Source organism: Arvicola amphibius, chromosome 13, assembly GCF_903992535.2.
Source record: "Arvicola amphibius chromosome 13, mArvAmp1.2, whole genome shotgun sequence".
Taxonomy (NCBI): Eukaryota; Metazoa; Chordata; class Mammalia; order Rodentia; family Cricetidae; genus Arvicola; species Arvicola amphibius.
In genome coordinates, this window is record NC_052059.1 from 4,385,431 (window position 1) to 4,399,786 (window position 14,356).

The 14,356-nt window shown below is 39.5% G+C and overlaps 1 protein-coding gene across 1 annotated transcript in view; it reads right to left on the bottom strand.

Annotated features, from left to right (window-relative positions):
• The window catches only part of Hs6st3 (heparan sulfate 6-O-sulfotransferase 3), a 666,663-nt gene that overhangs the window by 189,422 nt on the left and 462,885 nt on the right, over positions 1-14,356 (bottom strand). The window lies entirely within an intron of this gene.

Sequence of the window (14,356 nt, forward strand, 5' to 3'; positions counted from 1 at the left end):
GGACAGTCAGGACTTATAGAGGAACCCTGTCTTGAAAAATTGAAAAAAAAAGTTTATAATGAAAGAAACTGTTCTCAATCTTATTAAGAAATTCACATTTTAAAACATGTACTAAATTATAACTCCACAGTAAACATGAAAACATCATTGGCCCACTAAATGGCTGGCAATGTAACTCCATTGGTACTGAGAATGTTTGCGTAGGATGTATTAAACCCTGGGTGTAGTCCTCACCAGCACATACTCCAATTGGTACTGAGAATGTTTGCATAGGATGTATTAAACCCTAGGTGTAGTCCTCACCAGCACATAATCCAGCATGTGAGCAAACCCCTGTCCGGCTAGAACTCAAGGAAGTGGATGTAGGAGAAGCAGAGTCTAAGATCATCCTAGACTATATAGCAAATTAGAGATGTGGGCTGCATAACCCACCTTCAAAAAAATCTGGGAAACGATCTCTCTTAGTTGATTGTTGGAAATACTGTGGAGGTATGCAAACTCTCACACGGCATCATTGGGAATGTAAGTTTATACAATCATTTTGGTAAATGCTTTCTTACACCTTGTAACACCAGACATGAACATGGCTTGCAGCCCAACAATCTCATTTTTGGATACAGACCTAAAGAAACTTCTAGATGTGTGCACAAAAATATTGGCTCAAAAATTCCAGCAGACCCGTTTTAGTTGCCCAAGCTAGAAAGAAATCTGACCTAAGTTAACAGCAAAATGAACTGTAAGTGTATTATATTCCTTAAATTTTGCAATTTTATAAACAATTCACACCTAATTGCATAGAGCAGCATAAGCAAATCTTAAATGTAATGCAGAACAAAGGAAAGCAGGTAAGGAAAAGAACACATTATTCTATTTACCTGAAATCAGCATATGGGTAATGCTAAAATAAGTATTGTTTATGGTTACATACATGTACAAGCACAAAGAAACCGTGAATGGTGTAGGCGTCTAAGGCATTACCTCTGAAGAATGTGTGAGTTCTGTGATCAGAAAGATATGGTACTAGCTCTCAAGCAGATTACAGTGCACACATTTTCAGTTTATTATTATCCATTAGCTGTATACACATTTTCAAATACATAAAACACATTCATATCAACACATATATATGTATATATTTATATAAAGAAATTTTTACAATAAAAATAAATTTTACCAAAAATAGACAAGCACAAAAATATCCAACATTTACATAGCGCTCAAAAATCGGGCAAGCAAAATTTAGTCAAGAGGTAATAGATACCTAGGAGTGGTGACTTCCTTCTCAGGAAAAAAGGGATGCAATCTCTACAAACCCAAAACATTTCCCCCTTTTAAAAAGAATATTTGCCAAATAAAAATATATATGGCAAATGTCAATCTTAGCAGTGCTTCATTAGCAATATTTTGGTTTTGCTGTAGTTTTTTTTTTTTTTTTTGAGGAGGGCCCCACTATTAAGCTCAGGCTGGCCTTGAAACCCCAGCTCCCAAGTATTGAGACTGCAGATATGCATAACCACATCTGGCTCAGGATTCCACCCCTCACTTAAAACTTCAGGCATGAATTGCTGCAACCACATATCTGTGAGATGTAGTCTCAACGGCAAATATACTCACACAGACGGGTGCGTGCCCAGTCCTCGCTGAGCAGGAGCAATATGTTGGTAGTCCAAACTTGCCAGTTAAGTGGACTTCAAACTTTACATGTGGATCAAGTGACAGTTTTCAAATGTTTCACAAACTAGAGCTAATATTTCTTGACTGACTACATCTATAAATGTTAAACTTCTCAGTCAAAGAGCATCTTTGGAGCCACTGCAAGCATGCCCTACCTGGGTGGGAGAAATTCACGTGTAAATTATTTAGGTGAAAATTTGAAGAGGATCTTTCATCCCAGTGAAGTGTGAACCCAGTGGGCTATCCTATTTACCACCCTGCTGTCCGTAAGCTTTTTCTTGATATTCCCGTTGGGTCTCCATGGCTTCCCTGTCAGCCTCTCTACTTCTAGGAAGGTGACTGTACTTCTCAGGGCCTAACCTATACCAAGAGGCTTCTCTCATTTTCTGTGGGTTCAGCTTTCCCACCAAAAAGGGTACTGTATTAGCCTTGATATTTCAAATATTTTGTGCCAAGAATGTTTCAGATAGGCATAAATCATTGGCTTTATCTTTCTTCTTATATATAGTGGCACATGCCTGTAATCCTAACACTGGAGACACTGAGGCAGGGGGATTGTTTTGAGTTCAAAACAATCATAGGTGGGGCTGGAGAGATGGCTCAGAGGTTAAGAGCACTGCCTGCTCTTCCAAAGGTCCTGAGTTCAATTCCCAGCAACCACATGGTGGCTCACAACCATCTGTAATGAGATCTGGTGCCCTCTTCTGGCCTGCAGGCATACACACAGACAGAATATTGTATACATAATAAATTTAAAAAAAACAATCATAGGTGTACCAGACCAAGGAGGGCTGTTACAATGACCCACTTTCTTGCCTGCCTACTGCTTTTTCATCCACATACACAAACCCTTCTATATCTATCTTTATACAAACCTTTCTGTATCCGTCTCAATCTACATATCAATCACCTCTCACACCTTTCTTTCTTCCCTTTGACCCTAACAACACTGTTAAGTGTGGAGAGATATAAATCAGGATGAGCACCTGCCCTTGTTATTGAGAGTGAAACATTATCCCTGCCAAACGTTAGAGAACTGTCAATCTCCCTTTAAGTTTGAGGTCAAAGTCTGGACTACTAATGTGTCTCTCTCATGGTCCAGGAGGATGGGGAGTGCACTTGTTTGTGTGAGTAAATCTTCTGTTGAGACTACCTGTAATCTAAATCAGCGATATCTTGTCAAGGAAGGCTCCTGAGATTTCTGTCTCCATTCCCATCTCACATGAAGGCTCAACCCAGGTCGCATGGGATGTTGTTGAATAAAACTCCAAGTAAAAGAAGGCGTATGTATCATCAACTATCAAACAAAAAAATGGGAGCCCACAGATAAGACAAAAGGCATAAATCTGTGGATTTCAGAGGGTAAAAATTCAAAGGTAGACTAAAGATTGATACTTAAAGTGACGAAGGACACAAAAGGATGCATGAAAATGATGTGAAATGCATGAGTATTACCACAGAGGAGGGAGACCTGAAAAACAGCCAGCTGGAATGAATAGAAATTAAATACTTGAACTAATAAAACCCAAAGATGGAATAAATAACTAAATAAGCTCTGGAAGAAGAGAGAATGAGGGAGCTGGGAGACACTGATGAAACAATTATTAAAAATTCAGGACTGACCTGCCTCAATGATGTGACAGACTTTGTTGACTCCCCATGGGAGGCCTCACCCTATCCGAGGAGTGGATGCAGGGTTGGTTGAGGAGGAGGTGGGAGGAGTGGGAGAACAGGAGGGAGAGAGAATTGGAATTGAATGTAAAATAAGATTTTTTTTTAGAAAAATCAAGACCGAGAAGAATGTGTGAAACTAAGTTGTAAATTATATAATATAAAGGCCAGCTTTTAATCATTGAGAGCTTCATAAAGAAGCCACACTTAGTATATGGACAAAATTCGTGGTAGAAGGAGCCATAGGAAAAACAGATATAATTTACTTTTATTTTTTATTTATTTGTACTCAACATACAAAGGAGCAGAAATAATTCATGATTTTTTCTTAAAGTTGCATGATCAATCCTTATCTGACATCTTTTATATTCTTCACCTTGCCCATTCCAATAACAATTTAATCCTGTTCATCCGAGAACTTGGCTGTTTATAAACTTGAGCTTCCACAGATGACAGCGGGGAAGAGCAAAGTGGGCCATGGCAATGGGAGGGCACAAGACTGTGAGTGGTCACCAGGCTGGAACAGACACAGCGAGCTCAGACAGGCTAAGAGGAAAGTATCCCCCCTCTCCCCCCGGAACACCCCTTCCTTGCATAGCTAATGCAAAAAAGAAAAGTCCTCATTGAGTTACTCTTGTTTTCTAACGCCAGAGGGCTTGCCTGGATGGAAATAAAACATCCTGTTCTGGCCTGTAGAATGTAAGTCATTTTGACACAGAAAGCCTCAATTTCCAGTCAAGGTACCAAGCATCAAACAAGGGAGTTCCTGAACACACCCCTCTACATCAATCCTAACTGTGTAGTTTCCAAGGAAACAGGACCTCAGATCCACTTCAAGGTCTAGACTTGATGTAAAGTCCTTTGCATACAGCTTTGCTTTGTTTTGAGCCTGTCTAAACACCTTATTTAAATTTCTCCTAAACTCTATTATCTCTCTAGATCCTATAAGAACCTCTGTCTTTTCCTTCATTTGCAATGATCCCAATAACTTTGCCACAATCTGCCTTGATGCAGTAGTGCATTAAACTCAACTTTGCTGGAAAAAAAATTGAAAGCTGGTGGTCTTAGATAGATGGGCGTAGAAGAGATGATCAGTTAAGGTTAACCAAGCCAGTAACTACAAGAGCAACTGATGAATTTAACATTTGCCTGGAGGTATCTAGAGAAGAATACAAATACAATTTGAAAATTCAGTTGGAGGAGTGTGGTTGTTCTGACGCTGAAAAGAGACATTCACTTTGGGGATGTTACCCTGGAGAGGGCAGTGTGGAGAGGGGGAAGGAGTAACACCTGAGCTCCAGCAAGAATGTGGGAAGACTCACGGGAATCTGCAAAGATAAGAAACCTTATTCTCCTGCTGTAGCTGCACACAGACTTAAAGGCAAGGGTAATTCTTTGTTCCATTCAAGAAGCTAAAGGGACTCCCAGAAAATTGAGCACAGCTTCAAAGAAGTGCCCGCGCACAGCCTAGGATCCAGCTGTCTCCCAGGTCTAGGGCTGAGCTCCTTGGTTGTATTTCTAGCAGCCAACTGGCAGCCATAAATGTCAAGCCCTGATCAGTGTAATCCGTTCAGTTCTTCCAGCTCAGTTCCTTGCCAGGAAAGGTGGCATCAGGAAGATTTTCTATGTTGGGGAAAAATAATTGCTGGCCTCAGACAGGCACTATATCAACAGTGTTCATGTCACAGATGGCTTTTGGTCTAGCAAGCTGATGATCATTTAAGCATTTTTGGAAATTAGTTTTCCCCAGAATCAACACAAAGCACAACAATTCAGTCTTTTCTATGATTACTAAACTGACATAGCTTTCAGTTGGACTCCTAACTAATAACAGTATACCCTGTATAATCAATTACTAATTCAAGAGTGGAACATAATGAGGCCATAGCTGCTGACAGACGCTGCTCCAGAGACTTCCATCATGGATGGGTCTTTGGGTTACGTGGCTTCATGCTCAATCCATGACAAGGGTGTTGGCTTTCAAGGCATAGGACAATGTAAGAATCTGCTAAAGCTAGTGACATGCTATCCAAGAACAAACTGCTCTCTGAGTAGCTTGGTAACTGTTGGATTTAACTGGCCCATTTAAGTCTTTATTTTGACTTACTTTACTTTTTTGAGGTAGGCTATCCTAGGTTGGCCTCAGGATTGCAATGCTGCCCCTGCCTCAGCGCTAAGAGTACTGAAATTGCAGGCATCTGTCACCCTGCCCAATCACTAACTAGCTCATTTTTAGATTGTAGTTCTCAGGCCTGTGCAGGTCCATCCTGTTACCATAAAACAACAACAAGCACATGTCGGTTTTCTTGACTAAGCCACTTTTAAAAGAAAACCATCAAAGCCAGAGACAGAGTGGGGAAATTGTTTTAAATCAAGTACTGGGAGCCTGCTCAAGAAGACAGTCTTTTTATAGCAACAATTGGGGATGCTTTCTGTAACACAGATGAGACATGCGTGGCACCTCTCCTCACCGTGGGTGGAAAGCTCCATCATCCATGTCTGTGAACTTTGGAGAAGGTGCAAAGTCCAATTCACCTGCCATTCTCCACAGGTACCAGTTAGACATGAAGAACATGACAGCTGGCTTCTCGGGGAGGGAAGGAATCTGTCAATCCCACTGCTTTGTATATTTCACAGATAGGACATTTAAACATGTTTGGCCTCCCAGAGTTTGGTTGTTTACACAGATACTGCCAATGATATGTGGCTAGGGTCTGCCACCTGCCAGCCTTATCCAAACTACCTAAAGAGGAAACCGTGAGGGCGTATGTGCCATCCATGTAGAATATGGGATATTAAAATAAAAAATATTCCAGCTCTTTGATTTCCTCTGATTTTGTGGGTAATACAATAACCAGAATGAGATAGCTGAAACCAATAAAATCTGATTTATAGCATTAAAGGCAATCTTTATAGCACTTATTTATGGTACATTACATCTAAAATCCAATTTCACAGGCTGCTGTTTGAAACTTTCTGTTCAATCATAAATACACCACATACACTGCACCTCAGCACCATGGAGTTAGATTATATAAATGCCTATAGCCCCAGAATGTATTAAAATCCAGTCACTATGGTGGTGAGTGAGCTTGGCAGTCATTTTCCTAACCAACTCTTCAACCAAAAAGTTCCAGTCAGTACTTGACAAACACTGAAAATGATAATGTTATTATCATTAAACTAGAAGAGACATCAGCCAGCTAACTCTACATTATGGAATGAAATTAAATGAAAAGAAGTAACAGAAAAATGGGATAATTGATGATGTTCAAGGATACTTGCCTTAATGTCATGAGGTACATCTTCAACTCAGTGAACAAAAGCACTTCCTTGCGTGACATCACTGTTATTAGCAGGAGGCACATGGCTAAGTCTATACACGGTACTTTGAGAATAACCTTAAGTGTCTACCTTCATACACTTCAATGGAGAAGACTATGTTCTGTTCAATTACTGTAATCATTGCCAAAGAGAGGGCAAAGAATACAATTTGACTTTGAGCAAAGAACTGTCATTTGAATCTTAAGTAACTTCAGTTTGGTTTAAAAAGAGTTTTGCCTTAAAAAAAAAAACAATTCTCCATATGTTTTGTTTGGCAGGTATTGGACAAATGCAAACAGAGAGAGGCTGGAAGCCTCCCTTGAACTGACAAGCAAGTGGAGTTCTTGGTGAGAGCCTGCGCCCCTGGACACTTCCATCTATAAATGTGCACCATGCGTCTGTCACATCTGTGTGCCACTGAGTCCATCCAGAACGCAACTCAAGATCCAGAGGTAAATAATAAAAGGTGGCAGGAACAGAAAATAGATGCTAAACTCAAAGAGCTAATATTTATTAAGCCTTTCCGATATGTCAGGAATTGTTCCATGCCAGCGCTGCAGCCAGACTCAGCACAGCCTAGAGCTAATACAACTGGAGAGTCATACTTTAAAAGGAGACACAAGTTTAAAATACAAAATGACACCCACATTCACTGTTATTCAGATAATAAGGAGCCAAATTAAGGGCCTCGGGTGAAAGTGTGAGCCCTACTTTAGGTTTAAATTGGCGTAAACCTCATTAGTGATAGGGAGAAACAGCTCTGGATCTTGCTTTCCTTAGATGATTCTGAATGTTCTAGCCACGAGCAAAGGAAAGTTATATTTCAAACAAGGAAGCCGAGTTTCTTCTATGATCAAGTTGGAAATCTGTTCATTGGGGTACTGATAAGCTTACATATCTCTGAAGAGACCTCTGTGTGCAAATGAGTTTTGGTTTAAGTGAGTTGGGATTTGGGCTGTGGCATCTGGACCTTCTAGGATGGCATACTAGGCTTAGTTGTTTTAATGAGATCCAAACAGAGCTGGGGTAGCGTGACCCTGCATCAGCGTCTTTCAGAGGGAACGTGAGACCAATTCTGGAGTCTACCTCAGGAGTTTCACATTCAGAAGATGGGGCACATGCCCAAGAAGTTCCCAAGGGATGAAAATCATCTGGGACCTTCCATGCACAACCTCTGACCCAGAGGAGAGGATCTCATCCTACATTCTGTCCACCCCAGTTTTCCCCCAGTCCAGCCACAAATATAATTCAGGTTCACTTTATCATCTCAGTTAATTCAGTGCAAAACCCACCCCTTTGTGAAAGCCTTTGGCTGGGTTAACAGCAGTTACAATTACAAAGATCACGAGAAAGATTAAGAACTAAAGAAAGGTTACCTCAGATGTACAGTGTGATTCTTAAATTGCCATCCAACCATGATAAATTCAGTTTATTTACATTAGCTTCACTAGTGAAGGATTTAAAATTGTTAAGTAACTGTAGTTAATATCAACTCATATGAATATCCGCATTTTCATCAACTAATAGAAAAATAGAACCAATGAAAATGGTAAGAAGCCAAGAGAAGGAATTTACTATGTAGGGCAAGAAATGCTAACCACTAAGGGCAAGAAATGTCATTGGAAATTGAGTTAGCAGGGTTTAATCAAGGTATTTAAATGCATTCTACAATAGAGTACAACTTACACTGTCTATTTAAGTCAGATTCAATATAATAATGACGGACTTTTATTACAGGATAGCTATTCAGTGATGTCTAAGAAATGATTGTAGACAAATTATCTCCATGACAAGGTACAAAAGTTATATCCATAAATTAGCTTAAGATGCCAGCGCTAAGTATCCTAAGGCCCAGAAAATGTCAGTTCACGCTGAACTCTCATGTTGTGGAAATACATTTACAGAAGAGGAGGTGCCTTTGTTACCATTGTATCATGAATCATCATGTAATCAGAGCATCCCTTGTATATGTCCTTTGTTGGAAGTCATGACATTCTTCTATCTAAGAACAAATTTTGCTACTTCTCATGTAACAATCAAACACAAATTAGTCAGTTCCAAGCCCCCAAAACTTCACTAATTTCCATTTGTGGAGTTAACTTGAAGAAAATAAATATAATTAATGTTTGCATTTAATGAATCACCTCAGAAATATGAAGTACTAACTTGATCTTGGGGGGTCATTAAGTTCTTCTGATAGAACTATGTCATCTATAGACATGTTGCTCAGAGGTGCTCAGCTCTCTCATGTAATCTTGCAATTACAAAGTGAGATTTCTAAGGACTGCAAACTTGGGCCCTGAATAGAATGCTTTCTCCCTCTCAGATCAAGGACTCTCAGTTGAGCTGATGTGCACTGACATTTGTATGGGAATTGTGTGAAAGTCAGCCCTTGGCGGCAGGGCTAGTAATGAGAGAAAATTGGGAGCTTTTCTACATAAGAACACAAAATTTTATATTCAGGAACTTGCGAAGAACTGGCAATAAAATGCAGTATTTGATCTCAGACGATGAGAATGAAATCCCTTAGGCAGTCAGTAGCAGGACTCAGTCTTAACTCTGGCCTTCACTCAGGTATCTAGTCTATGCCTCAGAACACTACAACTCCCATCAATGACAAAGGGAAACAGGTCCTATGACCTATTATGTTATAGATTCCAGAAGAAAATGTGTGAAAATGCATGCTCTATATTCTCAACATTTGATATTATAGTTTTCTAAAAATGAATTCTGTAAGTTTATTTCTCACTCCACACTCCATGGGCACATGGTTTGGAAAATATAATCTAACCAAAACCAAACAAAAACAAACCTTTCTGCTAGCTACTGTCAACTTTTTCATCAATCTGGAGTTTCTGAAGAGAATCTTTCTTGTTTTTTAATAAGTTAGCATAAAGTGTATCTTCTATATGAAAGATTTTTTTAATGCCTAATAGAAACACATTATTTAAATAGAGCAACTGTCTTACCAAAGAAAACCTTTGGTAGAAATGAAAGCAATTCTTACTAAATTCCGTCTAAAGAGACTGCCCATTTGTAGACTTCTGGGGGCAGTAAGTCCAGTGTACTTTGTGTCACAAGCTCTTTAGACCATCATGATTCATCCAAATGAAGCCATGCTCCCAGGAATCTTTTAGTGACTGTGTTTATTCAGCTTCATCTACATTAGTCTCTGAATCTTGAGGTAGCAGGGACCTTAGAGTTGAATTTGTCTCTTCTTTACCAACTCATTTTTAGACATGATTTATGTAGGGCCAGCAAAGTCCAGTGATACAGACGGGGAGTCTGTATCCTGGTGATAATGGTCATGGCTGAAGCTACTGTCCTGGGGACCACTGTCCATCAGTGCTGCTCTCATCAGGCCATTGATTAATGATTCCGCATGACGCTCTTCCCACTTTTTGGAACAGCATGCTCTTTGATAGCTATCTGAACCAATTATTCCCGATGCTCTCGATGTTCAGGGGCCTGTGTATGACATTCTGAACTAGCTCTCTTTGGTCTAGCTTTCTGAACTACATCTGAGATCTGTTGAGAGAAAGCATGCAACGTAAGCTGAAAAAAAAAATACGACTACATGAACCATAAGGTGTCATCCTAATGTAAGGAATTTTCAGGACATTCAGATTAAATATGTTGTGTGATGTTTACCTTAAAGAAAAATGCATAGGAGTTGTCAGGGATGTATGTGGAGTACTAAAAGACCCATGCCACATTGTACCCACAGAAAACCAATCGAACAGATTCTAAAGACATATGATATGCAAATATTAAGTATGGTCTTATTAACATGTTATTGTGAAGAAGTCTAAAAGTCAACAAAAATTCAACAAGTATGTATAGAATTTTTGTTAACTTTTGATGCCAGGGGCTAGAATGATGGCTTCATTGCTGAGAGTGTTCCTGCTCTTCCAAAGGACATGAGTTCAATTCCTAGCACCTACATAGAGGAGTTCATAGCCTCCTTCAGCTCCAGCTCCTGGGGATCTGACACCCTTTTCTGAACTCCTCGGGCACACGTACTGATATAGTAAGATACACAGATATATTAAATTTAAAGTAATAAAAATAAATCTTTAAAAAAACTTTTAAAAAATGGTAGCCATAAGAAGAAAGGTTAAATAAAGCCTGGGTTCTATGTTGACATAATTAAAGAAAATGCATTTTAAAGTGCCCATAAAAATGGGAACACATTAGTTTAATTCTTGTCAGTAGTTGCTACACATATGCACTTCTGAGTTTTTTAACAGTCCTGTAGCAATTTATGGAGCTAATAAGAAATTGGATTTTCAGAAATTAATATACTTTCCCTCCATGAAGCATCAACCCGCACAGAGATTCACAACATGGAATTTTTTGATTATTCACTCTTGGTTCTGCATCAGGGAAGACTCACAGCTTATGGTACCCATGGCTGATACACACTGACATGATTTCCAGTGTCCACACTGCCTGCTTCCACGTCACTCCTGAACACTAACATGATTTCCACCATCCATGCTGCCTGCTTCCTGTCACCCTGAGCACTGACGTGATTTCCACCATCACCATCTATGCTGCCTGCTTCCACGTCACCCCTGAAATTATCACTGACGTGATTTCCACCATCACCATCTATGCTGCCTGCTTCCACGTCACCCCTGAAATTATCACTGACGTGATTTCCACCATCACCGTCCATCACTGTTCACATGATTTTTCAAATACTGTTCTCTCTCTCTCTCTCTCTCTCTCTCTCTCTCTCTCTCTCTCTCTCTCTCTCTTCTAATTTGCTTTTGAGACAGGGCCTTGCTACATAGCTCTGTCTGGTCTGAACTAACTATGAATGTCGTTCTGCCTAGCCTCAAACTCACTGCCATTCTCTTGACTCTACCTACAGAATATTAAGATGCCATGTGTTGAAGTTGCAAAACAATCCCACACCAGTTAAGAATTAGGGATAATGAAAAGGGTCATTTATTTGAGGGGAAAAACTTACAGATCACCATCCCAAGCAACAGTCCTCTCATAGCAAACAGGAAACAAAGAGTCTAGTCTCTGGAAAGGGAGCCGAAAGCAATAGAGAGGGAGCCCGGTTCCGCTGCTTTTTAAAGTAAAAGAGACCACACCCCAGTGGGCTGGTATCTTAAAGGCTATTGGTTGAAGGAGTGGAAGGAGCTCCTGCAGCAATGTGTGTGCCATGACTCTAGATGTCTAGGCTCTTTCCACGCTAACACTCTCCCTCTGCTAAACCTCTCATCACCCCCTCCTTATACCCAGTTGGCCTTTGTGTTCCTGTTATTCTATAGCAATAAAACTTGCACTTGCCTTTTCCTCCTATCCCCAAAACCTTGAACTTCTTAGATATACAAACACCTTACGTATCTATTCATGCCCTAGCACCCAGCATGACAAATCCATGCTTGTTCAGTTTGACTTGGCTAACATCCCTCACCAAGCATCATTTTATTGACCATCTCCCACAATGCAATTAAAGAAAGAAATTTCAGAGACAAGCTTTCTTTTGATTACGTTGCTCCACTTGGCAAATGGTGATAAGGAGGCCGTCAAGAATTTAATCTGTAGCATTTAGTGTTGTGTTTACAATGTAATGCTCTAGGAGACAAGGAGGCAGGCAGATATTTAAAAATACAGAAAACTTCCTTAAAAGAACTTCAATAGCACTCTTAAGGAGAATAGTATACGGTGAATGAATAAAACAAAAATGTAGAGTTTGATCTGTTTATGATTCCTTTGGTTGATGAGCACAGGAGAGAGGCAATTATCTTACTCCTCACATCACTATAACAAAGTTGTTCGACCACCGCAATGCAGAGGCAGTCAGTAATCAGAAGTGTCAATACTCATGGCAGTGAGAAGTCAGACTATCCAGGCTTCTGCTCCAGTTCTGCCACAACTGTAAGGTCTAAGTGTTTTATTTATCCTCCCTGTGCTGAAATGTCCTCATCTGTGAGAATACTCTGTATCATGAGGGCGATGTGGGATTCCCCTCTCTATGCTGTGAATATGTTTTACTACCATTGGTTAATAAAAGAAGCTGCTTAGGCTCTTACCTTTACATGCCTAAGGAATGTTTACTTGGTTTTTCCTTGATTCGCCTAGAGCCCTAACGCTCTGATATATGTGTTTTCATACATTCTGGCCAAAGACCTTATATTTTATACTATTATCATTGCATTTTCTTTGGCCTTAAATATTTTTACATTGTTCTCTGTGTCACTCAATAGAAAGGATGACTTTGCAAGCAGAGTAGTAATGTGAGAGAGTAGATGGGCACTCATGGCTCTGCTGACACACAAGAAGCATTCCCCCCCAATAGTGCCAATGTGGGAACAACCCTATGAACTTGCTGGTGTTCTTCTGAATCGTTAATCTTACTTTTCTTTCACAGAAAAAAAAATATATATATATATGTATATATATATATATGCATATATTCTTGTCATTTACAAAATGTTGATAGGTAAGTTGGAGAGGAAGAGAAAAGAAACGGTCAAAAACATCAGAAAAGCAGGGAGGTAAAAGTAATAAAGAAAAGTGGAATTGGCATGTCTCCAATTTTTACTTGACGGTAAGCCTGGTATATTTCTGTGGCTGATCATACAGGTAATGCCCTTGAGCTTTACTTGATAAGCTTAAAAAATTTCTATGCGATTCCAGTGTACAGTTCAGACAATATGTCTTAAGTTATTCATTTTTTTTTCAATTCTTTTCCAGCCCAGCTATAAGCTTCTCTGGGGAATAAGCTATAAAACAAAGATTTGGTGCTATCTGTCCCTTCCATTTCAGAGAACTACAAATTATGTGCTCTGAGATACGAGGAAGTGAAGCATTGATTGTGTTTAGCATTCAATAGCCAAGAAGGTGTTCTCATTAACACAATAATCAACACAGTCCTTTTATTAGAACATGTTTCAAAATCAATTTTTTTATGATTTGACAAATATAATTTATTTTCTAATGGATTTTAACACACAGGCATAATTTGTGTTTTCTGAACATCAGACTATCCAATTAACACACAGGAACAAAGGAAATACCAATAATAATTTAAACATTGTCTATCAATAGATTGATCACAAGGAAGAATAACAGCCATTCTCAAACACTTCTGGGCATTGATTAAGCCAAATCACATTTGCAGCAATGGAATCAGCAATGTCCTAAGAAACTCCCTAGCATGTTTTATATTTATACATAAGCCTCACTTCTCATTCCACATTTTTGCTTAAGAAGAGATAAATAATTCTAACTTGGCATAGAATTGGTATATGAAACAGAACAAACTCTGATAGGCATAGAACTGAAGGTTTTAGACACAAAATGTTTAATTTTCAGAATAACATAAAAAGGTAGCTAATTTTGTACCCAGATGTATAAATGGAAATTGGAGGAGCGTAAACAATTTCCCCCAAACTACAGAGGCCTTTGTGTATGAGAGCTAAGATTCACACCCAGGCTAGCCCAGGGGGGGATGTCCGCTAACCCCATGGCTATGCGTTAGTATCTATGTTCTCAGTTTATTCCATGTACCTGGGTACCTAGAGGAATTCTGCCATGAGAAGACAAGAACCACACAGGGAAGTGACTCCTACTGTATACCTAAGGGAAGTGACTCCTACTGTATACCTAAGGGAAGTGACCCCTACTGTATACCTAAGGGAAGTGACTCCTACTGTATACCTAA